This window comes from Pinus tabuliformis, chromosome 3_2 (assembly GCF_031772625.1).
Source record: "Pinus tabuliformis cultivar Carrire ecotype Pingquan chromosome 3_2, CPIR1, whole genome shotgun sequence".
NCBI classification, from domain to species: Eukaryota; Viridiplantae; Streptophyta; class Pinopsida; order Pinales; family Pinaceae; genus Pinus; species Pinus tabuliformis.
Window position 1 is genome coordinate 1151551282 of NC_142302.1, and position 26819 is coordinate 1151578100.

Here is a 26819-nt window from a genome sequence, read left to right on the forward strand (position 1 = left end):
TCCCAAAGTTGCCACGGTCGTCGAGGGAGAGAGAAGCAATCCTATTCAAGGGTCCAACACAATGTTGAGGCGTCATTTGCCCTTTATTGAGAGCATACTCCCTGTGTTGTTAGGGAGGAGAATAGCATGGTTGGGAACAAAGATGAAGTGGAAAGACATATTTTTCTAGATGATGAAATAGAGGAAAATGTTGGTAACTGGGTACCTAAAATCGGTAACGGTTACTAAAGGAAAACTAGATACATGCAAAACATTGATTTGTCTTAGAAAATTAAGATAATCATGGGCAGGTTCTGGTGGAGAGGAGTGAGTCACAATAGAAAATACTCCTCAATATTGATGCCTATCAATTGCAATTAAAGAAGTTGGATAACAAAGTGTCTATCTTGGCCAAGAAAGTTGCAAACCTGGACTTCCCTACTAATGAGAAGAGGAAGTAGATCTTGAACCCATCCAACTTGAGTCTCCTACAACTTAATTGGTTAGAATGATAGTTTATGTTTTCATGTATATGAGCAACCAATATGCTTCTTATACTAGCTACAATGATAGGCTAATCAATATATTTCCATGTAGAATTAGATTTTTTATTTATACAATTGTGTCATTACAATAAAACTGTTTTTTTGAGAAACACATTGAGATTGTGCTACTTGTATAGTTCCTAGTGGCATGCCAATAGCCACAATATGTCTCTTTTCACTTAATTAATACAAACTCATGCATAGCTTCCAAAAAAATATAATAAATAAATATATAGAGTAATTTTGAATAAAATCAATAAATTTATAAAGTAATGTTATGTAATGATCATAAATGATAAGTTTATATAATTAGTATTTATCACATTAAGGACATGATAGTTATCTAATAAGAAATTATGATTATGAGTTTGTTATTTTAAAAGTAGAGCAACGTAAGGACGATAAAGCTTTGGTTGTATTCAAAGAATTCATTTGTATTTTACAATCTAGTAAGAAGGAGATGATGTACATTCATGCATAATACTTATTTAACACGTGCCATAGGTAAACCTAGTACAATATTTATGATATTGAGAAATTGAGTTGCATTTTGTAACTTAGTATAAGGGAGATGTGTGATGTCCATGACTAACATTAATGTGACATGTGTTATAAGTTGATTCAATCTAATATATAATTTAAGGATAAAATAAAAAAATAACAACCCGATATAGATGTGATGTATGACATCCATGGTTATCATATAATAATAATAATAATAATAATAATAATTAAATATAAATAAGAAGATTTATGAAAGAATACGAAGCATTAACACACACTCATATGAGGGAGGGGATTGATTTCAAAGCAATAACTATTGTGAATAACTTGGGTTTAATATTAGAGATTTTCATGGCCTTTTATGGGGCTTTTGTATGACGACCACTGATATGGTTTCAATACAAGGACAAGAGTAGTGTCAAGTTGGTGGCTATGGATATGATTCTAGAGCACACTTTCTAGTTGCTAATCTACGGGTTTATGGTGTTGGCAACGTCTTCCCTTAACAAGGTTTGGTTAGGGTTTATCAAACATGGCTTTCTTTTGTGGGGTAATGCAAGGGAGGGCTCATTGTGTTGCAATTTCTAAAGAGACCGAAATGACGGTGAAATTGTTTGAAGGTCCTCCTGATGTGATTATAGTTTTGGCAAAGGCATTTGGTTGTGATTCTATTCCAATTCTTTCATTCCTCTATAGTTTTCTATAGGTTCACATCTTTGTCTCAAAGTTTAGTTATCCACTGTTGTGGATGATGATATTTCTAGTGATGTTAAGATTAATAGTGTGACCATGTTCTCAAGGCAACCTATCTTTTCATTATTGGTTTCTTTGGTCTTTGGTCTTTGGTTCATGTTGATTAGATTGCTCCTAGTGGGATTTTCCCTTCATGTGGGTATTGATATGTTGTAAGGTTTTCCCCGTTGTAGGAGTTTGTCATTGCATAATTTAGGGTTTCTAAAAAACAATTAGAGGCCTTTGTACTCGATTGATAACAACAGATATTTTATTGTTAGATTGTTAGAGCCTACTTATTTTGAATTCCTTTTTCTCAATTTGGGAGTCTTAAATTATTATTTTTTTTACAAATTTTCACAATCCCCATTATTCAAATTCAAATCATCTAATTAAACAATTTAATTTCTTTAGAATTCAAACTATATTATAAGAATTTTGATATTTTATGTAAATGTTTTTTCCGGGGAAAATAGAGTTCGTAATTTCTATTAAGAAGTAAGATAATAGAGATTACATGCTGTAGATGCCTAAGCATATGCAGTAGTGTGGCAATGCCACTGTACAGAATATTTACATAAAGTTCCAGTAGGTGGCGCTATGGATACGAAGAGGCTGTATCCATAACCAAAAAGAATGCTATACTTTTCTGCCCTTCTTCTTTTCCACCCGCCTCCAGCCGCCCGAATCAGGAGTGGGTGAAAGAATGGCAAGCTGGTTCTCCGGAGAGGTCAATGGAAGTTCCTTTTCAGATCCAGATCCCTCCGATCCATGTGTTCTTTTTAAACCACTAACTTCCAGGTGAGGTTCATGCGACTGTTGAGAAATATTTGGCTCCAAATTAGCTTCCGGAGGAGTTTTCTCCTGATAGTGTTCCTGTCCAGAGAAAAAATCAGATTCCATTTGGTTCTCTGGAGGTGCTGGTTGTATGTCCTCCTCTTCTTCCTCCTCTTCTTCCGGCAGGTCAGTCTGCTGCCAGCCCTTGGGCTTTTTTTGTTGTTTCTTTTTCCTTTTAGGGTCTTTTTTGATCAGCGGACAGTTGTATTGGAGATGACCGGTTTGCAGGCAGTTCCGGCATCTAAAAGCAGTGTTTTCATAGTCTAGCGGTTGAGTTCTGGAAGTGTTTTTGTAAATCAATGTGATATGATCAGGCAGTCCTTGACTCAGGTCTACCTCAACACAAATTCTGGCAAAAGTGACAATTCCTTTGGAGACTCTATCTTCATCTATTTTTAGGAATTTCCCCAATGAGTTCCCAATCGCTGTTAAAACTTTGTAGTGCCAAAAATGCAGAGGGAGGTTATGGAGCCTAACCCAAACAGGCATTGTAGAAATTTTCATAGTGTTTGCATCAAACCCATCAAACCATGGAGTAATGAAAAGGCCAGCATTGCCCCAAAACCAAGGCCCCCGTTGGATAATGCTGTCTCGTTCCTGTTCAGTACTGAAGCAGACTATGAAAAATCCCTTTGAGCAGAGGTGAACATCACAGTCTGTGGTCCATGAAGAGTAAATCCACTGATGCAGAGCATCGGATTTTGGCCAGAAACCATTGAATCTACATATAACTGCTTTTTTGGAAAGTTCAGAGTGTAGTTCCATTACCTCAGCTATATGTACTTGGAGCAATGGGGTTTCCTTTTTTTGTTCAACTATATAGGGTCCTGGTAACTCTGTTTCTGTCACTGTTTTATTCTGCGCTGATCCTTTTCCTTTGACAGCGTCCCGGAAGGAGCCAGAGTGTTTTGTGCTGTCCCTGTTGCAGCCACCACGCAGACGCAGGTTAAGAATAATGGTTGAGTCATTTTTGATACTATACCCCTGAAGAGAGAGGTGGTCCTGTAGACAGCGTCCGGCGAAAATCAGGTTTTGGTGTTTGATGGGAGTCCCAATCTGGTTCTGTATTTCCTTCTTAAGCTCCTGTATAAGTAGCCCCCTATTGAGCCTCATACAGTGATGGCTTCCGTCTGTCTTTTTGATAAATATATTTATCCATTTTTCAACCGCGCAGCTTGATTTTATAATTTTGGGATCACAGCAGGTAAATCTGGTCGATTTTCCATCAGACCCCACTGAACCCCAGCAGATATTTGCTTGTCTGTCTTCTGAAGGATTCAATATTGGGAAATGCCGGTCGTTTTTAATATATTCAGTCACCGTACCACAAGCAATGTGGCCCTTTGAGGTCGATCCACCTTCCCTCGCGCTACGATACCTCAGAGTGGGTTGGGGCCAGGACGCTGTGAAGCCTTTTTCGCTAATCCGCGCACACATCGGGCCAATAGTGTTAAAATCGATGTCCGGGGATGGCGCAGGCAGAACAGGGGATGGAATGACTATATCAGATGTCAAGGAGTCAAGAACCCCAGCCACCGACCCCTCGAAAAATGGCGGAAAATATCGAGGACAGCGCTCCAAGAAGAAAAACAGATGGACAGAACCCCCTCCGAGGAAACCGAGCTCTTGGACCTGTGTATATATCCAGAAAAATCCATTTTGGTTTTGAGGAAGTTGGAGTGTTACCTGGACCGGACGAAAAATTACCAGCCCGAGCGGGGGAAAGCCAAGCGACCGGTTGCCACCATCTAGCACGAAAGAGCGAGCCCGGGGGAAGGATCCATCACTGGTCAAAGGAGCGATCGCCATGGAGGGTTGAGCACAGTTCCCGCTCAGTCCTATACATATCATATTTTATGTAAATGTTATTTCGCATACTAAACTAAAAAATATGTTTTATTTGTTTCAAATTATATATATACCAGTAGTCCTAAAGTGCGACTTTTTAGAAAAAAATTCAGTTTATTTTCTGATCTAATTTGTCTAAAATCTTGCAGGGATTCATTGAAATCACAAGTTTGACAGGTGAAATCTCCATAATTGAAGTGCCCCACAGGTTTTCTAGGGTGTTGAATCCATATATACGATGAAAAACACAATTTAAACAACACAAATCAATATTTGGCCACAATTTTTTTCACTAGATTCTAACCATAAATCTACCAAACTCTAAAAAATCATACTTAAAACTACTCCTATATAATTATATATATAATAATTTTTTTAAAGTACTCTTTCAATCTTCTTTTCTCATCTTCTTACATATAAAATTAAAATAAAGTACAATAATAATTTCCTAAGTTTGAAAATAATAATGATCTCCTTACTTTATATAGGAAATAATAATGAACCACTACTTTAGGTAGGATATTGATATTACCTCCATGAAATGTATGTTTGGTATATTTGAGGTCACATACACATAATGACTTACGTATAACATTAAAATAAATCTATTATATTTTAAGTACAATAATAATTTCCTTATATAAATATGTTTGAAAATAATAATGATCTCCTTACTTTATATAGGAAATAATAATGAACCACTACTTTAGGTAGGATATTGATATTACCTCCATGAAAATGTATGTTTGGTATATTTGAGGTCCCGTGCACATAATGACTTCTATGTTTTATACCTGTAAATTGATAAATTGATAAATGTAGTAGTAGCTTTTTTTAGAAAAATTAAGTAGTAGTTTTGAAATAGAAAAGTAGTTTTGATATTGGATGATTTTTTTAATTTAGTATAGTGGATATGTTTTGGTGTAAGTATTTTAATTTCATCAAAATAAAATAAAAATAAAAATAATTTTATAAAAATATAATAAATTAAAAATAAAAATAATTCATGGTATTAAGAATTTATGGTATTTATATGGAATATAGTTGATTTAAAATTGGAAATTAAACCAATTTAGATTATTTTAACTACCAAAGATCAAGAAAGACTAAATCTCAAAATGTAAAACTCTTTTAAAGTGAAAAGAGATATGATAACCGTGAACATCTCTGGGCTTTTTTTGATGGCTCAACAAAGGACACTAGATGTGGGGGCGGAGCAATTCTATACCTATCTGATTCCCACCACTACAAAATCCAAATGGGCCTGGGAAGGGGCACCAACAACTTTGCAGAGCTGATCACTCTTAAATATCTCATTCAATTTGCTTTGGAAAAACATTGCAAGAATATTCAAATATTCGGGGACTCAAAAATTTTCTGCAACTGGATTAACAAAACATCAAATTGTTATGCTTACTCTCTGAGACCTATACTGGACGAGGCACACAGACTCATTACACATTTTGATCTCTTTGTTTGTCGTCATATCTACAGGGAACACAACCAATCTGCCGACCAATTATCCAAGGAAGCTGCGATCCGGCCTTGTGGCACATGGTTGATACAGGAGCAGAGGGATGGTGCCCATTATCAATATTACCACCATCCATACATAGACTATATAGATTAACTGGCTTAGCGGGACCCTGTTTTTTTTGCATGTGTTTATAGTATTATGTTTTTAAATTATCAGATGTATATAAATGACAGAAATATTTACTCCATGTGTGGAGATTTTTGATTAGCTTTATTATGAACAATATTGAAGACAGAGCCTCCTTGCGTGGAGTGCATTGAGTTATTTTGATACACTCTTACTTGATAGGCACTCAATCTCACATACATCATATGCAAAACGCATCTACAATATGTAATTTTCCTATATTAATGAAAATTACGATTTTTTCAAAGGGGAAAAAAAGAAAAGAAAAGAGATTTGATCCTTTTCAATGCATAATAAACCGAGAGTTAAAATAAATCTAGACCAATAAATACTTATTAAAACAATAATTAATTAAATCGAAAACTTTTCTATACTGAAATTTATCCTCATAATATTTTTCATATTCATCTTCCCTAACAAAATCTAAACAAGTATCCCTCCCCTCCACACACTCTCCTCTGTTTAAAACCATTAACTTTTCTTTACACAATAATGTGAAAATACTAGTAATAATTTGATAAACAGCCGTGGTTAAGATTTCATCCAAAATGTTTTGTATTTTGATTATTAAAAATAAAAATCGCCTTGTACCACTGAATAGTCGGTGAGCATGATGGAGGAAATTCATAAAATATGGATGTTAGTTAATTAAGATTTCAACTAGATTTAAAAACGATTCCGCTTGGACGAAAAAAACTAATATACAATTATAAGTAACGTGTATAACGTGTAAAGGCAACGGAGGGTCAGCCCAAGATCTAAGTGTACCTCCTTTCCTTTAATTTGTATATGGAAATAACTGGATTATTGATTACTTCTTTAAAATAGTTATATAATACTGGAATTGGTGAGTGGTTTTGTTTTTTAAATTTGATTTCATATTTATTAATTTTGGGTTTGTTTTGATTTATTTTAGTTATCTATAGATTTAAAAGTAGAATAGTTAGATTATTCTTTAAAGGTTTAAAGGTTTAAAAGTTATTGTGAAATGAGACATTTTTTTAATTGATGATAATGAAAATGGTAATATTTAACCAATTTGGTTTATTAAAATTTATATATATATATAAGAAGTATTAAGAGATATTTTTAAATTGTTATAATTTTGATGAGTTAAAAGTTTAGGAAAGTTTGTTTTGATTTATTTTAGTTACCTCTAGATTTAAAAGTAGAATAGTTAGATTATTGTTTAAAGTTTTAAAAGTTATTGTGAATTGAGATAATTTATTGATGATAATGAAAATGGTAGTATTTGACAAATTTGGTTTATTGAAATTTATATATATATATATATATATATAGAAAAGAAGTATTAAGAGATATTTTTAAATTGTTATAGTTTTTATGAGTTAAAAATTTAGGAAGGTAGGTATTATAACCAATGTTGTTATCAAGATAATATGGGCGAGGGGAAAAATAGGGAAAAATCGTAAAAATCGGAAAAAATTGTAAAATACAAAAATACTCATTTTTATTCAATTTTTTTTAATATCTAAAGCATCTACAACATAAAATAAATACATTGACAAATAAATATGATAAAAGAACTAATATATAAGATGTGTAATGTCATTTCTAGTGCTACATCACACATAACAGTGAATCATGTCCTGAATAGTCAGTCCTGACTCTGAGTCCCAACTCGGCCTCAAAATATCAACAAAAAATATAATAATGTATCTCATATCATGAGTCATAATGTCATATACAATGAAATGAACCAAATAACTAATACCACTGATTTCCTCTGCCCCTCTTGTGAGAATATGCAATAGCTTTCCCTCTAGATGTAGATGCCGGTGGAGTTGGTAGTGGACTCTGCTGTGCTCTAGAAGCTGAAGAACTAGGAGCTACAGGAGATAGACCACGTTCTCTACTGGTGACATGGGTAGCCAGGGTAGGTTGTGTCACCTCCTCCTCCTCATAAAAAAATAGGCAAAATTAATATATATATATATATATATATATATATATATATATATATATATATATATATATATATATATAGATATACATACAAGATTTTTTCCCAAAAAATCGCGATTATTTCAACTTATCATGATTTTTTGCGAAAAAAAAATTTAACGTAAAAATCATGTGATAATATCGCCAAACTCAAAAAATCACGATTTTATGATATTATCGTGATAATATTGCAATTTTCGCAACACTGATTATAACAACTATTTTGAAATTGTGATTTAATATGGGTGTACATATGATATTTTAAGAGAATGTGTTTTTTATCTTCAACCCTTTAATGTCACAAAGATGACAAATTCTTTTAGCCGATGACGCTTTAGGAATTGTCCAATGCCCCATTTAACTATGGAGCTCATGAGAACTTGTTATTATTTTTAATAATTTTAATTTTATTCTTTACATTGGTCAAAAACAAAATACACTCTTGATCTTTTAGATTAGGTTTGATCCCCTCCTTATAATATCTTAATTTTTTATTGCACCATTATCTCTCTTTAAATTTCAATACAATCTTTCTTTAAAGTTCTCCCTTGCATCTTGGGAGTGGAGGCTGTCGAAAAAGGTCCACAAACATCAGAGTGGATCCTTTCAAGGACTGCATGTGCTCTATTGTCCCAATCATGGAAAGTGGCTTTTGTTTACTTCCCCAAGGTACACCCTTTGCATGTATCCTACTACTCTAGTGCTCCTTTGGGGAGGTTTGTGGTTATTTGCTGCATGATCTTCAAAGTGCCATGATGCAAATGGCCAAGTCTTCTATGCCAAAGTTCACCGACATCGCGACTTTGCACCTTCTCCACCTTTGTGCTCAATGCAACAAAATCCTCCACATCTAGCTTGTAGAGGTTCTTCACACAAACCCCAATCTACTTCACCTGTCCCATGGCTATGTGTCTCAGGAATGCCTTTCCTTTGCTGAAGATCACATCATAACCATGGTCTTCCAAAACTAAAATGAAGACAAGATTCTTCTTTAGACCCGGAACAAACATCACATCCTTAAGTCTGAGAGGGGAGTCCGACTCCCTCTGAAAGGTGATTGTACCAATCCCAGTCGCATTGTACCTTCCATAATCTCCCATCTTGATGTGCATATGGAGATATTTCTCCTCCAAATCATTGAAAAAATCTCTATTCCTCGTCATATGGAATGAGGCACCGTTGTCTAGGTACCACATGCTCCCCATCATTATGTTGGCCATGCATGCAATGAGAGTAAAATCAAGCTCGAACTGTGAAGCCAAAGCTTCACCTGCTATTCCTCCTAAGGTCTTATTAATTGTCTACTTGTGTGGAGACTTTGTGGCATACCGCCTGAATTCATGATAGTGAAAGCACTTGATTCTAGACAAGTCTTTCTTCTTGCCCCCTTAACTAGATTTTGCTTTGGATTGGGATTTATTCCCTTTCCCCTTCTTTGCATGTCCAACTAAGGCACATTTTTCTTCATCCTCACCCTTGGATGAAGTCCCGTCTCTGGTATTTCACCTTATTTCATCCTGTACCAAATCAGACCATAGGTGTTCCCAATTTGGTAGTTTCTCCCTCCCATTCACCAAATCTTGGTAGCTGTGCCAACTCTTGGGAAGGCCTAAAAGGGCTAGGCTTACCAAATCATCCTTTACTACAATAACACCAACTTGACCAAGTTCATCACAACATTGTGTGAACCTGCTCAGGTACTGTGGAATTGTCTCATTCTTCTGAATCTTGATATTTTGAAGTTTGTCCTTGAGCGCCAACTTCCTGTGGTCACTACTATTCTGGAATAGATCTGTCAATCCCTGTGTTTGGTCAATTCAATGTCCTTGAATTTTCAATCATAAATTGTCAAGCAGGGTGCGTAGACTGGTGAAGTACAGGTGCACCATATGTGCTTAGAAGTTATTCATTAGGTTGTTATGTATTTGTTAAGATCTAAACTTAAGATGGAGGTGGTGTTTGTCAATTAGATTAGTGTCATAATTCTTAGGGATGTTGGTTAAGTTTCCTAGGACTTAATTTCTATCCAATTAGTTTGTAGATGATGTGAGAGTGGTTCTACTTGTATTAGATTGTTTTGGGATTTTTGATCTTGAATCTTTATGCTGCAACTCCTAATTCTCTAAGTGTCAAAGAAACTTATTCTATCAGCTATGAAGAAATATTGTTTGAACTCAATTGTTTAGGAGAGAACTTCTCACTCTTTTACTTATTCAATCTTTGCTCAAACAAAATAACCCAAGAAACATCTATATTGTGAATTGAACACACTTCAATTATGTTGGATAATAAGCAAAGGAAAGGACCATGTTGTACTAGGTATAAAGCAAATTAGATAACAGTCTAAACTAGGTATAAAGCAAATTAAAGTTCTTATGCAAATAACAATTCACTGGCGAGATCATTATGCTGCATTGTCACACAAAACAGAGCAATTGAAGAATTAAATGAAATCATATTGTAATTGATTAAAACCTACCACTGTTTGTAGGGGCCCTCCACATAGTAGTTTAGAGCTTCCAATCAACACAATGCTTGCACACAAAAACCAATTCTATTCACATGAAATTCACAAACTGTTCACAATTATATCATTCGGCATGCACCCAAATCACAATGCGGTCATAAGTTTTATAGCAGGTCTCTTGGCATAACTGTATGAATAATTCAAGTCTGATATCTCTATCCTCTCTAAACTTATATCGCTAAACCGTCTTTTTTCTATGCAGAAAGCAAAAAGATAAGGTTTCAATCGTTCTCGGGTTCTATTCTTCGTTAATCTGGCGGTTGACTTGGAGTTTGACTGTGATCTCCTGTGTTTCTCTTACCAAACAATTTCAAGGGGATAGGAAGGCTGCTTGCTGAACTTCCTCTACGCGTTGTTCAGTGACCACTGTTGCTGAAATGCTGCCCTAAATCCTTTCCTGAGTTGCTTGCAGTTGCGTGAGCTTTGCTTCAATGGAGGATGTAATTGTATAAGCCTCGTCGATCCATGGCTGTAGGTGCACTTTCAAGACCGCTTCTTTGTGTCGAGCGACATCCACCTATTCCTTGAGCGCCTTGGCTTGCTGCATCCTTGCAAGCCTCTGTGTAAGGGAAACTGTCTGTGCAGTCCCTTTTACCTCATCGTATTTCTGTTGCAGCTCACGTGCCTCTGTCTCTAGGTGCTCTATGTTTGGGTCCTCTTGGAGGGTGGTGAGGACCTCGAATGATTGTTCGAATAGCTTCATGTAGTCTGTCACTGCAATTTCAACCGCTACCATTTCTGTTGTGACCGTGGCTTGTGATTGATCCCCATCGTGATGTTCATCTCCATTAGCACCTAGAATATCTTGCTCTCTCTGATCTGTTGTGCATCCCTTGTCATCCACAACAAAGCATACTTCATTGCCTCTGGAAGGTCCAACGCGACCGAAGGGAACTGGCTATCTTTGGGCAGTTCCCATGCCACCAGTACGATCGACAATAGGAGCCATGCGTAATGAAATGTTTTGCCCTGCTCCTGTGCCTCATGGCATTTTTCAAGGAACTCACTGCATAGATAGTTTGCCTAGTTGAACTGGACCCCTTCTGTGCATTACACTGCTAGTGCAACCACTGGCGCAGGCACCTCATCCGCGCAGCTCTTCTGCATCACCTTCCTTGCCAATATCTATGTCGCGAACTTGACTGCGGGTTTGTTGATACTGGAGATGGCATACCCTTGCTTCTTCTTCTCCAAATTAAACTTATTTTTCATGGCCTCCGCAAGGACCAACTCGCCACCTATTCTCTCTGAAATGTTTGATGGATCTACCCCTGAGCAAGGGAGTCATGTAATCCGGTGAATCAGATGGTCTATGATGGGGATGGGCTCCTCCAGCCACAAGCACCCATCATGCACCAAGCAGAGCAACTGCCTGATGACAAAAACGGTCACTGGGGCATGGTGGTATTGCGGCACCCAAAGCAAGTTGAGCAATCTTGCTTTCTCGACACCTCTGAGCCATTTGCACGACTCCAATTCAATCATTCCAGTCGGCGCGTCTATCTTCTGTCACATTACCTTTGCAGTGGCTAAATATAGGAACTTCTCATGGTATGCGAGGTCCCAATCTTCAAATTTCAATACGGGAACTCGTCCCAAGTGCACTCCCTCAAACACAATATCGTCTGGGAGTAGCAGAGTTTGCAGAGAGCTCTTGCTCTCATCTATATCCTTCGGCACCTTAAATTTACCCTTGCATGGAGGAACATATTCCGGCAGCCTGGTGATAGGGTCCGCACCCTGGGTTTCAACTTCCATCTCTACATCCTCCTCCTCCACCAGGATTTCTTCAAACTCTTCCTCCTCATCGGCCTCCAGATTAATGGCCTTCCCCTTTTCCTCCAATGTGAGCTTGGTCCTCAGTGGATTTCTGGGTGAGACGCGCACCAGTATCATGGCCTGCTTGTCCTTCTTAGGTCTCGGTGTGCGCAGTGATTTAGGGACCTCAACGATTATTCTGGTGCTCTTTGGGGCTTCTACTTCCGCAATTTCCTGCGCAGCTTCCTCGGCTGTCACTGTTGTGTCCATGGATTCTTCAGGTGCTGACATCATTCTAGTTAGGAGGTCCTGCGTCTCCTTCGGCAATGTTTCAAACACTGAACTTGCTCTCAAAGCCTCAAAGTTCGAAAGGTCCATACACAGTTGATAGCACAACAGCTCAGTTCTCAAATTGCTAAGCGTTTTTCACTAGACAACCACTTGTAATTTATAGCGCCTTTTGAATTTGAATTCGACTGTTTCCCCCACATTCGGTCCATTAATACTAGATTGGCGGCAGATTTTTAAGAATCTAGCCCATAAAGTTTGCCTTAAATGCCTGTTGCCCACTCCATTTGGCCTCAAATCAAGCATCAAATGGTGAATAGTGACTGTAATGGTCACTTTCTAGCAAACCTGCGCGCTAGCGTAGCTACCTTCGTGCTGTAGCAGACCATGTGACCCTCTCCTGACATTGCGTAGTTCCTTGGCAGAGTGGTTTATAGTCCCGCGCTTCCTTTCATATGCCTGGTGCGCTAAGACTATGCTTTTGTCGGCTAGTCAGATGGCCGGGCCACCTGTGTATAGCTTCAAACGACTGCCATTCACTTTTCCTGTGAGGGGATCTCCAGTCAGTGTAACCAACTGGACCGCGCCACCATCAGTAACCTATTTAATAACATACAGCCCTAACCAGTGCATTCTGAACTTTTTGGGGAATTTATCAAACTTACTATCATACAAAAAAACCAAATCATTCACCTTGAATGTGCACAGCTTAATATGTCGGTCGTGCCATGTCTTTTCACGTTGCTTTTGGAACTACTGATGAAATCTAGCCAAGAATCTCTCTTCTTCCAATTCATCCAACTGTACGAGCCTCTCTTCCAGAGCTCCACCATCCGTCATACCTGTGAGCATTGCTATGCGCAAACTAGGCACGATATATTCCATAGGCATTACGACTTCCACTCCATAGACAAGCCTAAAGGGTGCCTGTCCTGTCAGCTTCTTGCATGTCGTCCGATAAGCCCATAACACTGCTGGTATGTGTAGGTCCCAATCACTTCACTGTGCATTACATACCTCGGTCAGTGCGGTTTCCAGTACTTTGTTGAACGCTTTTACTGTCCTGTTAGCCTGTGGGTGATATGGTGTGCTCTTTTGATGATACACCTAAACCTCTTTCGTTAGTGCACTGATCATTTCGTTCAGGAAGTGTATATTGCGATCGCTCATCAAGATGTTCAGACATCCAAATCGCGTCAGTACATGTTCAAATAGAAACTTCGCAGCAGTTGCGCTCGTGCAATCCTTCATCGGCTGCGCTTCTGCCCAACGAGTCAGATACTCCATCACAGTGATAATATACCTCGCGTCTGTCTTTCCTTGGGGTTGAATTGGTACTACAAAATCTATTGCCCATTTTTCGAAAGGTTGCAACGTCATTTGTGGATTCAAAGGAATTTCATCCCTCCGCGATGGCTTACTTGTTCTTTGACATACATTGCACGCTTTGAAATATGCTTTTGAATCCCGATGAAGGGTTGGCCACCACAACCCTGCGCATAGAATCTTCTGCGTAGTTGTTCTCCCTGCATAATGTCCTCCCACAATGCCCCCATGAGCGTCTGCGAGGATGCTGCTTCATTCAAATTCAGGTACATACCTTCGCACTATTTTGTCATTCCCCATCTTATATAGATGCCTAGAAATGACAGAGAAATCTACCGCGCGCACCACTAATTCCTTCTTTTGCTGGACAGAGTATCCTTCCGGCATAGTTCCAGTTGTTAGAAAGTGAATTATATCTTCAAAATGTCCATCTTATACATGCACAACAAAGAGTTGCGCATCGGGTAATCCTTCCTCCAAACTAGTAGGTTCTTCCCCTGTCTCGATGTGCGATAGGTGATCTGGTCCCATGTTCAATCGTCTAGGCTTCACAACAACTTCAAAATAATATTCTTGGAATAATAAATGCCATCTATAGATGAACCCCCCCAACACAGGCTTATTGACCAGGAGCTTTAGTGCAGAGTGTTCTGTATACATCTTAAAGTGACCTCCTAGCAAGTAGTGTCAATACTTCTGGAGCGCATACACCATAGCTATTCCCTCGCGCTCAGTGGTGGAATAGTTCTTCTCTGCTTTAGATAATCTGTGACTTGAGAACACGATAGGGTGATCCAAGCCTTCTTCGCCATCCTATGTTAGTACTACCCCCAACGCTATACACAATGCATCAACATGGACATGAAACTCTTTCTTCCAGTTCGGGAAGACTAGAATTGGCATAGTAACCATATTTTCTTTCAATATATCCAGGCTTTTCTTATAGTCATCTTTCCAATAGAACGTGGCATCCTTCTTCAACAATTTTTCCATCGGCGTGGTGTTCTGGGCATAGCCTTTGATAAATGTTCTGTAATATCCCGTATGTCTCTGAGTAGCGCATAGCTGTTTCACACTTCTTGACGCTTCCAAGTTCAAGATCACCACGATCTTCGCGGGGTCTACCATCAACCCTTGTCTGCAAACCACATGCCCCAATAGGTTCCCAAAAGGAAGGAGAAACACACACTCCTTAAGGTTGAGCGCGATTTGGTATCTTCGGCAGGTATCCAACATGAAGTGCAAGCTTGCTACATGACACTTAACCAGCCCAAATACAGTCCAGTCATCAAAATAGACCTCCAAGAACTTATGAATATATTCCTTAAATGTCGCAAAAACCATGCGCGAAAATATAGCCGATGCATTCTTCAATCCAAACAGCATGACAGTATATTGAAAGCAACCCCACTCAGTCGTGAAGGTTGTCTTGCTCCTATCCTATGGCGCGATTTTGATCTGGCGGTACCCGGAGAACCCATCAGTGAAAGAATATGCTTCTTGACCATCTACATTGTCCAACACTTCATCCGTCAACGGAGTTGGGAACGGATCATGCACACAAGTGTCATTCAATTTTTTGAGATCTACACATATCCTTATCTCATCCTTATGCTTCTTCTCTTGCACCACCATTGGGCTTACCTAATCGGATTCTTCCATAGGCTCCATGATGCCTGCCGCGAGCATTTTGTTTAGTTCTACATGAACCTTCTCCTTGTATTTCGGATTTAAGCGGTAAGGCCTCTGCTTGACTGGCTTCGCGTCGGCCTTTAACATGATCTTCATCACTCCTAGATCTCTGATTATTCCTTTCAAATTCGTAAACTTGGTCGGGAATAAGTCCTGATATTCACAGAGTAATTCAACAACCTTATCCATCGTCACGTCGTTCTAGTAGTCTCCAATTTTTGTGAATTTTGGCTCTGCCTTCGTACCAATGTTCACCTATCTGGTTTTCACTGGCGCATTATATCAGGGTTCCCTATCTGCAGTCCTTGAACCTTGTAGTGGCCTTCCGTCTCTGGAATGTTAATTTTCCATGGATCTTCATCCTCTTCTTCAACAGTTACATTATAACATTCTAGTGTGCAACTCAGCTGAGTAGCCCATTTAGGTTGTGTCAGGTCTAAAGGATTCCGTGGGATCCTAAAGATGGCTGCTTTCACTTCTTGTAGTGCTTCCTCAATACAGTCAAACCCATCCTCAAAACTAAATTTCATCATGAACCCTTCACGTAGGATATCCCATTCTCCTGTCCCATGGCGAAGCTCTGTTTCTACATACCAATTCATTGGAATAACATTCAGGGTATGACAGAATAGGTGAACCCACTCAGGCTGTGGCTTTTCTCCATATGCCTGCGTCCACTTGGCTAGATGCGTATGCAGATCATCCTGCCCATCATACTTGTCTGTCAGTCGCATTGTAGGCTTCCCAAATCGTACTCACATCATTCTCCTACATTCGCGCCAATCATCAAAACTCCCTTTGTGCATACCCCACCATCTCGCGGGCTTAGCGCATAGTACCTAGTCCAAGGCCTAGAAGCATTGCTTTTCCGACACCTCCCTTTCAAAAGCATCCAAGAAGGTATCTGTTATCACTATAAAAAAAATTTGGACAACTTTTATGGTTTCAAAGTTGTAAGTTAGTCTTGGTCAAGTCATTTCTATTGTTTTGTTTTAGGAGTCTAAAACATAGGATAGAGTCTTGTTCCCATTGTTAAATAAGGTCAACAATCTTGTTTTAACTATCATTAGTCCCACATTGGTTCATAGGTGTCATGTGTTAAGACTATTTTAAAGTTGGCATGCGCTACGAAATCAACTAGGAGTTTTCGTAGCGCAAACTCATAAAAATACACTATGTGCGCTACGAAAACAGGGATTCATAACTAGGAGATTTCGTAGCGCAAAACACAAAATTTGCACTGGCTGCGCTACGAAATCGGGGATTCGTGCCAGATCTTGTCTAATTATCTTTTCCATCAAAATCCATTAATATTTCATCACCATGTGTCAGTCCTTGAACCATGCCTATCACATGCAGCCATTCATTCTCATCATTAGATTTGTTAGATGTCTTGTACGCATTCTTTCAAATTTCAAAAAGTAAGGTGAGGTGGGTTAGTCTTGGTTTTTCCCATGTTCCTTTCATGCATAAGAAGACAATTGGCAAGCTTAAGGATGGCACTCATCAGAACTTTTTGAAAGCTCAAGCAAGGCAGTTCTCAGTTTCAAATTCAAGCGAGGCAATGTTCAAACCAATACAATGCAGGTTTATCTTCAGGTTTCCTTGCAGGGATTTCATAGACATGTCTGAAGAAAGGAAAAGTCACAGATCAGGCTGGTGTCTTAGAGCTGAGCCTGAAGGTTTAGATATGCTCATAAGAAGTAGAGAGGTTGAACATGCATTCAAACAGGTGGGATGTTGGAGATTCTGCGAAAAACTTCAAGGTGGTCACGTTCAAGTAACCAAAGATTTTGCTTTCAATTTCACGGGTTTGAATTCAAGAGTTGGAGTGCTAGAAATTCCAATTTCTCCTAAGGTCATATCTGCAGTCACCGAGATACCAAGAGGCCAGGAAAGATGGCTCAAGAACTTTAAATTTGAAATGGCACCCTGCCAAGAATTTTTGAAGCTAGAATTCATAGACTCGGACTTAACCAAATCAGTGCCTAGAAGCTATGTAAAGGATTCATATGCCAACTTGATGACTTGCATCCAAAGATATTTTACCTATGAGGGAAGATATCATAAGGTGTACTCTTACCATTTTAAGCTCCTCTTACATTTCACTAGAAAAATATCTCTTGATTTACCTTTTTATTTGTTTCGTAGCTTAGGCAAAATGTCTGATAAGGTTCAATTGAAGAAAGAAGCTTGTGAGACCTCATTGTTCCATAATGGGTTGATCAAGTTGATTGTTTTACATGAGCTTCAGAAGATTGGAAGAGAATGGTCTGCTTTCTTGTTTATGACAAGCTTTAAAACTGAAACAGGACTTAGTCCTAAGGCTAAGGAGATTTCTTCACCAGCAGTAAGTCATCAGGAGGAAACAAGATCAAGAAGATTTGTGAAATTGAAAGCTAGAAAGCAGGTGAAGGAGCCTATGACACCATTAGTAGTTCAAGACACCCCTCAACAGTCACAGAGGAAGAAGGTTCAGATCAATGAGGTGGTACAAGAGCAGTCTGTTGATAAAACTGTCCAAAGAAGAGTAACAAGAAGTCAATTAGCCAAGGAAAAGGGGAAGACTGTGATTGCTGATGAAAGCCTAGTTTCAAAGGGAAGTTTGAATGATCTCCTCCAGGCCATCGACATAGAAGAGATTCCCCTGGTCAAAGCAGATTTACTTGAAGTAGGTAAGAACAAACCAAAAAGAATTAAATCTTCTAAAAAGCTTCAATTTGATGACTAGGTATCAGAGTTTGTGTTCAAGCCAAGAAGACTTGTGACTAGACATTTAAGAAGAATACAAGAGACAGAGCAAGAAGCAAGTGAGACAGGGGAGGTAGCAGAATTCCTTGAAGAGCCTGTGGTTCCATTAGTACAATCATCACTAGTGCACAAAGATGACAGAGGCAAGTCAATTATCACTCATAAGGAAGATAGCTTTGAGGAGATAAAAAAGAAATTGGTGTCTGCCAATCTTGAGATTGCCCAACTCAAAGAAAGGGCAAGGAAACATGTAGTTGAAAAAGCAAATTTCAAAAGAGTGATAGCCAGTTGGGAAGATGGAAAAGTTCCAAGATATGAAGAAGTGTGCAGTCATGACCAATATTTCACTTGGACCATCCCTACAATAAAAGAGGCAAGATATATCAGAAGGGTCAATGAAAAATTAAGAACTAAAATCTGAATGATGAAAAGACAGATTGAAGATTTGAAGATTCAACTGAATGAACCAGAAGAACAGTCTCAGCATAAATGAACCTGACAGTAAGTGAAGAAATTTTGACACAATTTTGATGCGAAACTTACTTTTTGAAGATTGAAGATTATTTTTGCATGGACAATGTCAGTTTTTTTTGGCCCATTTGCATATGGAGAAGCCATTAAAAATCCAAAGAATGAAAAAAACTGTGTTTTTGACTCACATAGTAGTTTCGTAGCGCGCTACGAAACCACTGAAGCTGCTAGTTTTGTTTTTTGAATCAATTTTGAAATGAAAAGGGGGAACCATTATGAAAGAATGCTGCTGTAGAAGATACAAAAGGGCCACCTCAGAAGTTTTGAATACTAGGCAAAGGAAAATTCAAAGAATGAGAGGCATTTAATAACTCCAAACTCTACACTATGAAAACAGTAGTCATTTCGTAGCTCAAACAGTTGTCATGCTTCAACAAGCATCTAAGGGGTTTTGTCTTAGCACAAGTATATGAGTAGGACCTTTGGTCTAATTCAAGGAATCACATGTTATTAAAAGGGATAAAATTGTTAGCAGCCTTCGAGGAACCACTTTGGAGACCAAAGCAGAAAAAACAGGGGCAATTTTCCTAGTATCCAGGGACAGTTAAAGGACAAGCAATCAAAGGCCAGCATGAAGTTTAAAGTCATCACTCAAGCCAAAGATGAAGAGGGACAGATGTCAAAGAATGAGTTTGTTTTCATAGCTAAGGTTGTTTCCAGCATAGATAAGGAGTTACACTCCTAGTCAAATTAGGTCTCTAAGACTGTTAGTTTACAGTCAGTTGTAATTAATAGTTTGTTTAAAGTTCAATAGGTGTTAGGTCTAGATAAATTCGAATTCCCCTCTTGTTGGAAGAAGGAATTCAAGCTTGTAAGGAAACTCTATATATGACAAGAGATGTAATGCACTAGGGGTTGGAAATTTTCAGAGAAAACACTCATATTGTGTCATTGTAGAAGATTATGCTTTTATGAATACAGACTTTGGCTTTACTTCTCAGGATTCAGGAAGAGTTCAATGGTGGCTTGTTTTATATTTGTCCTCATTTCCTTATTTGCAGTAGTATGAATGTATGATACTTAGAACTCATTGGAAATACTCTAACTTCCTTCATGCATTTATAGACTGTGTTTCCTACATGTTTCTATGTGTTAACTGATATATTGAACTTTTGATGCCCTGACTTCCATGTTCAACTAAATATTGTTGTCATACTAAGAATTTTCTGACTCCATAAGCCCAATGGATGTTTATTGACTATGTTTCAACCATTTACACTCCTTCATTTGTTTCATAGAGTTAGCCATCTAATCCATTATCAAAATATTTAACCTAGTGAGAAAGCCCTCTCAGGTTGAGGAGGCTAAGCCTCAGTGAAAAGTTGGTTTGAAACAGTTACTCAAGGTATACCTGATTAGCAACCTATCAGGGTTAGGTTTTGTGATAATAGTATCAACCTCATTCAGTCCATCATAAGTAGGCATGTTTCTTACCTTTGGCGACACACAGCGCAGCGACCTAGTCATCATATTGCAATTCAATGTAGTTACCTCATGTAACCAATTATGCCAGCGCTCTATTTCGTCATTAGAGTCTGAAGTGCAGGAGCTCTGACACTCACATGTAATCTGCCCATCCGCAGTGGGATTTACCTAGTCTTGGTCTCACACTCTTATCTTATAGATACAGTCTATATCATCATCAATCTCATAGTCACGGACCGGTTCCGTATAGCACGATCCTTCAGCAAGGTCGAGGGGTATAAGTATGCGCAGTGACTTATTCTCAAAGATCATTTTCCGCTTCTTCAGATTAATTACCTGGTTCATATCAGTGGCCCAGTTAATTACCAGGAGAGCGGGGTAGGGATTGCTGTCATCAACAATCTCTATTACTTCAAAATCTGCCAGCGCGCTTGCTCCTTCAATATCCACAGTTATTCCCTGCAATCACCGCATGGGTATAATTTTCTGCTGGTTCGCCATCCTTAGCTGAATTGGAGAACATTGCAGCATATGACTCCCCATTCACTCCCATGTCTGTTTCGGTAGAACATTTGCATCTGATCTCAAATCCAAGATGACTTGATCCATTTCGTATTCTCTGATCTACGCATTGAGTCTCAGTTCACGGCCTATCCTTGCCTTATGCTTTTTGATCTTGCGGACTATGTGCAGTTCACCTAGCGCGGTCCCAACACACCTATTGATAAGTTCTTGTAACCCTTTCACAGTCTTACTGTCGCACAATAAATTCATACAGGTTTCCAGGAAAGTTGTGAGCATGGATGGGTCCATCTCCGGCTCTGGTTTATCTTTGCTTCCTGAAGTGGAGGCCTTAGCGAAGCTCTTCTTAGCTTCCATGAAGGTTTCCAGAGTGCGCTCCAAATAAAACTCAACTTCTTTCTCCGGGGCTTTGCGAACCCAAGTACTATCTTCTGGCTGTTTCCCTTTGTCATCTCCCATTGTGATTCCACCGCGGAGCACTATGTTTACGTTCAGATCGTCCTCGCATGGCTCAGACCTCATCATCTGCAGGTTCTTAGTCAAGGGAGGCGATAGCGCTCCTTTGTCGCGTATCCTAGCTATCAGTGTAGGACAATCTTCTATCTCATGATCAAACAATGTGCAATACTTTCATGATGAGCGCGTTGGATTAGTGCAACCACGGGCATAGTGTCTTGGCCCTCTACAATTGTAGCAAATCAACTATCCACGACCTCTACCAAGTCCTCCTTTGCCTCGGCCTCGTCCGCGCCCTTGAAATCCTGTTCGCGCCATTCCTATATTTTGGTCAAGGGCCGCATTTCGGCCTGAACCCTATAGGTGGGAGTTCTATCCATCATCAATTCATAGCTTCTGCAAGTACACTCATCATGTCCCACCAACCTACAAAAGTTACAGAACAACTATTGCGAAGTTTGCGTATACTTCTGTAAGAAGTGGTAGTTATCCGTGGCATGTTTTCTTGCTATTTGACAGATAGCGCACCACAAAGTGGGTGTCATGCTAGGTCTTGCTTGAGCTTCCAGCCTTAGAGGCATCAGTCCTCCTCCTGCAAGGTAATTTGTAAAGACCAGGAAGTGGTCTTTGTCATGGCCCTGACTCTTGCATTTCACGCACCATACTTTTTTGCGCGCTTCTAGTCGAATCGTCTTGTCCCGTTTCAGACTCTGCATCTCAAGGCACAAATTATTAAGCTGTGCATGGATTTGTTGAACTCCTAGGTTAGGATCCTGCATCAGGGTCTGATGAGGCCTCATAGAAATCTCTAAGGCCTCTTCCTGAGTTGTTATCTTCTGCTGCGACAACGCACTCCCTAAGTGTGGTAGTAGCGAAGCTACAAACCACTCATGATGCTGTCCATCCGTTAGATTCATATTGGCTTCACGGATCGTACATTTCAGCCTCTAATCTAGCTCCCAAGGAGTCTTGCTTGGTAGTATCGTGATCTCTTTGAATCCCACAATTGACTGCGCTTCAGATTTAGGCATGCTAAATTCTCTATTTAGTGTTGTTTGGATATTTGCAACTCTCGCATTTGGGTTATCATTGGAGTACTTAATATACCAAGTCAGTGTGCGATCCTGCAGAGTGCTAACCAATGTTTCTTTCTTTATATGGTCATCTGTAACACCTTGCGCTTCCCATACATCCCTTACAATGAACTAGAATTGGTTCGAATCCTCATTTCCCAAACCTTTGAATACAGGCAACTTCACTCTGTTTGCCATACTGAATTGTAGTGGTGGTGGAGCTGGTACGGGTGAAGATGGAGGTGATGGCGGTGAAGCTGGTGGTGGTGTGGGTGGAGGTGGGATTTGCGGCATTCTTTGTCTTATCAGATGAATAGCACTTCATGAAGAGACCTTTGTGAGCTCTTCCTCATCCCTTCATGGAGGTGAAATCAAGGGGCTATTTTCTGGACCCTTATTTCCTTCATTCCTGTAAATATTTCCGCTTCGCGTAGCCCCGAACATCAAGGTAACTGCATAACCCACTTTTGGCACAACAACATTTTAATCCAAGTATTCAAATATTTTACGTACTTACCTCGTGGTACTTTGAGAAAGCGTCGCTTTGCCTCGCTGTAGCTAACTAAGGTGTCAACTGCAAACTCAGTAACAAATCCTCCTATAATGCGATCAAGCCAATGATTGACGTCACGCGCGATATTATCCTCCAATGCTTCCAACCTTCGCACTAGCTCTGGGGTCCACACAATAGGACCGTCAAGTTTCCACCTTCCTTGGCTATATGCTAGCTTTACAATCCACTCGTATAGCTTAGTAGGGAAGGACGTGAAAAATATTTCTCTTTGTATACAGGTAGCTATCTAAGCACTCTTCATTTGACAGTCATGGGTTTGTGTTCTCTTGCGCTGTGAACTCGTGAATTCTTTTGTCCAACCAGCCTTCGATTTATTTCTTGGATTCCAGTGATACGACATCACACATCTCTCATGCAGATTCTGGTCCTAGCAACGGAACCATTTGTTGGCTTATGGGGGCCTGACCCAGGTTTAGCGTTAGTTAGCCAAACAAATCCATGTTGAAAAGTGTGCAACAAGAAATGCTAAATTTAGAAATTGCTAAAAATAGAACTGCTAAAAATAGAACTTCTAAAAATAGTAGTTTGGCCAATGAGAATTTTGGCCACCTTGGGTGAGAGGTGAAACTGCTAAAAATAGAAACTTCTAAAAATAACATTTTTGGGTCCCTTCCTATTTTTAGCAGTCCTTGGTCTAACTATAGGAAGTAAAAACGAATTTGGTCTTACCAACAGTTTAAAATATTAATTAATTAATTCTCCATGAGTTAATTAGTTAAGGAAAAGCAAACTTGAAGTCTTTGTGAGAACATGCAATTATTTCTCCATGCATTGGGGAATGTGTCCTTGATTTGCTCCACTGATTGAGGAATTAAGGATGAGTTCTATATTGAGAGGATTAGTTGACTTAGTTTAACTTAGTCAAGTTCAGTTAGATTAATTTAACAAGTTGTTAAATTAATGAGATATAGTTTGTTGATGCTTGCATGCATGTGACAACTATTATTTTCAGATAACTGTGTATTCACTCATGGATAACTGATGCATGTCAGTTCTGTCAGAGACCCAGTTGAGATCAGAGAAGGGACAATGTACTATCAGTTGGATGAATATTTTTCCTATAAAGGAAGCTCATCCATGATGAGGATTTATCTCCTTCAAGTTTGTGCAGTTAGATCAGAGGTTAGTGAGTGTGTGAAGAGGCCAATTCACACAGGTGGCAACACTGGACCTCAAGGAAACTGCACAAGGAAATAGGAGGCTTGGAGGGCAGAGGAGAAGGTTTGTGAGAAGCCTTTGACTGTCTATGAGCAGCGAGGGATTGTACTAAGAGCTGGATAGCTTCTGAGCTATGGCTTTGTGTAATCCGGACTATATTTCCACTTGTATGATAATACAGAGATGGGGTTTTAGGTAGGTGCTTTCCCTGGGTAAATTCTTCTGTGTTATGTGTGTTTGATTTCTCCATATCAGTTATATGTGTTCTTATTGATCTTGCTCAATTCGATTAAGCTTCCGCTAAATTGGTTGTAGAAGTAGATCAAGTGTTTTGCTTTAGTACATTGCATTACTAGGTGATCTACAGTGGGAATTTATACATGGTATCAGAGCTAGCTAATTTGTAGAAAAAGTTATACATGGTATCAGAGCTAGCTGATTTGTAGAAAAATTCTACAAAATTCTACATGGTATCAAAGCACAGGTGATTAAGGATAGAACCGTATACTGAGAGGAGATTTCAAAGTTTTGAGTTTTGGGCCGAGAGTTTGTAGAGAAGATCTGAATATTTTTGTACAAAATTTTCAGAAACAAATAGCATATTTGGATTCCTTGTGGAAAAAGACCCAAATTCAAAAAAAAAAATCGGCTGAATCGGAGTTCGGATGAGGGAGATATCGCTGATTTAAAATCAGCTCTTTTTCTAGAAAATTTTGTGACGGCGGGAAAGTGGAAATAGATTGGTGTGCTAGCCAAGAACCTGTATGCACTTGAGGTACAAGATGCATGCAAAGCCTTGAGGAGCAAGGAAAAGGTTAGATACTTGGTGGTTGAGAGGGAGAGTAAATTACCTCTCAACATGCAGCGCCAGAAGAAGTCTTAGACGATTGTGGAGGAGCCACGATTGGTGCAGCAGCTTTAGGAGGTTGTGGAGCAGCCACAACAGGGGAAGCTGAGAGGAGATTGAGTAGAGACATCTACTCATGCAGAGACCTCCAGTAGGGGGAAACTTCGAGCTAGGTGGGCAGAGGGATCACATGCAGCCATACCTCCAGGTAGGAGGTGGGGCGATATAGAGTGATCGTCCCAAGGAGGAGGGGCAGGATCCTTGAGGTACCCAACCTCTTGGATGAGACCTTGCTACGAGAGCCCCGATGTGGAGTAGCAGGAACTGATTGATTGGGTAGAGACAGATGTGGATGGAGTGGCAAAGAGAGCTACAGTGCAGGGAATCCCAGGACAGCGCAGAGCATGCAGGTTGCAACAATACGAGAGGCACAAGTGTGTTGCACAGTGCAAGGTAGCACAGAGAAGGGTGCAATGGTGCGAGATGCATGGAGATGTTGTAGTAGCACAGAGGTCAGAGAGGGAGCACTTGTCAGCAGTAGGTAGAGCTTCAACATTAGAGTATGTTTCTAGCCCAACAGAGTGGTCAGTTGGGAGTTTTTTTTTCCAAGTGTTGCTAGAGCAATCGCACTTGGCAGATGTGTTGCATGCAGAACATTCCAGAGTTACAGGATTGGGTTCGAGAGGAAGCCTTTCTTGTTGAGAGGGAGTGTTGAAAGTGTGCAACAAGAAATGCTAAATTTAGAAATTGCTAAAAATAGAACTTCTAAAAATAGTAGTTTGGCCAATGAGCATTTTGGCCACCTTGGGTGAGAGGTGAAACTGCTAAAAATAAAAACTTCTAAAAATAGCATTTCTGGGTCCCTTCCTATTTTTAGCAGTCCCTAGTCTAACTATAGGAAGTAAAAACGAGTTTGGTCTTCCCAACAGTTTAAAATATTAATTAATTAATTCTCCATGAGTTAATTAGTTAAGGAAAAGCAAACTTGAAGTCTTTGTGAGAACATGCAATTATTTCTCCATGCATTGGGGAATGTGTCCTTGATTTGCTCCACTAATTAAGGAATTAAGGATGAGTTCTATATTGAGAGGATCAGTTGACTTAGTTTAACTTAGTCAAGTTCAGTTAGATTAATTTAACAAGTTGTTAAATTAATGAGATATAGTTTGTTGATGCTTGCATGCATGTGACAACTATTATTTTCAGATAACTGTGTATTCACTCACGGATAACTGATGCATGTCAGTTCTGTCAGAGACCTAGTTGAAATCAGAGAAGGGACAATGCACTATCAGTTGGATGAATATTTTTCCTATAAAGGAAGCTCACCCATGATGAGGATTTATCTCCTTCAAGTTTGTGCAGTTAGATCAGAGGTTGATGAGTGTGTGAAGAGGCCAATTCACACAGGTGGCAACACTAGACCTCAAGGAAACTATACAAGGAAATATGAGGCTTGGAGGGCAGAGGAGAAGGTTTGTGAGAAGCCTTTGACTGTCTATGAGTAGCAGAGGGATTTTACTGAGAGATGGACAGCTTCCGAGCTAAGGCTTTGTGTATTCTGGACTATATTTCCACTTGTATGATAATACAGAGATAGGGTTTTAGGCAGGTGCTTTCCTTGGGTAAATTCTTCTGTGCTATGTGTGTTTGATTTCTCCATATCAGTTATATGTGTTCTTATTGATCTTTCTCAATTCAATTAAGCTTCCGCTAAATTGGTTGTAGAAGTAGATCAAGTGTTTTTCTTTAGTACATTGCATTACCAGGTGATCTATAGTGGGAATTTCTACATGGTATCAGAGCTGGATGATTTGT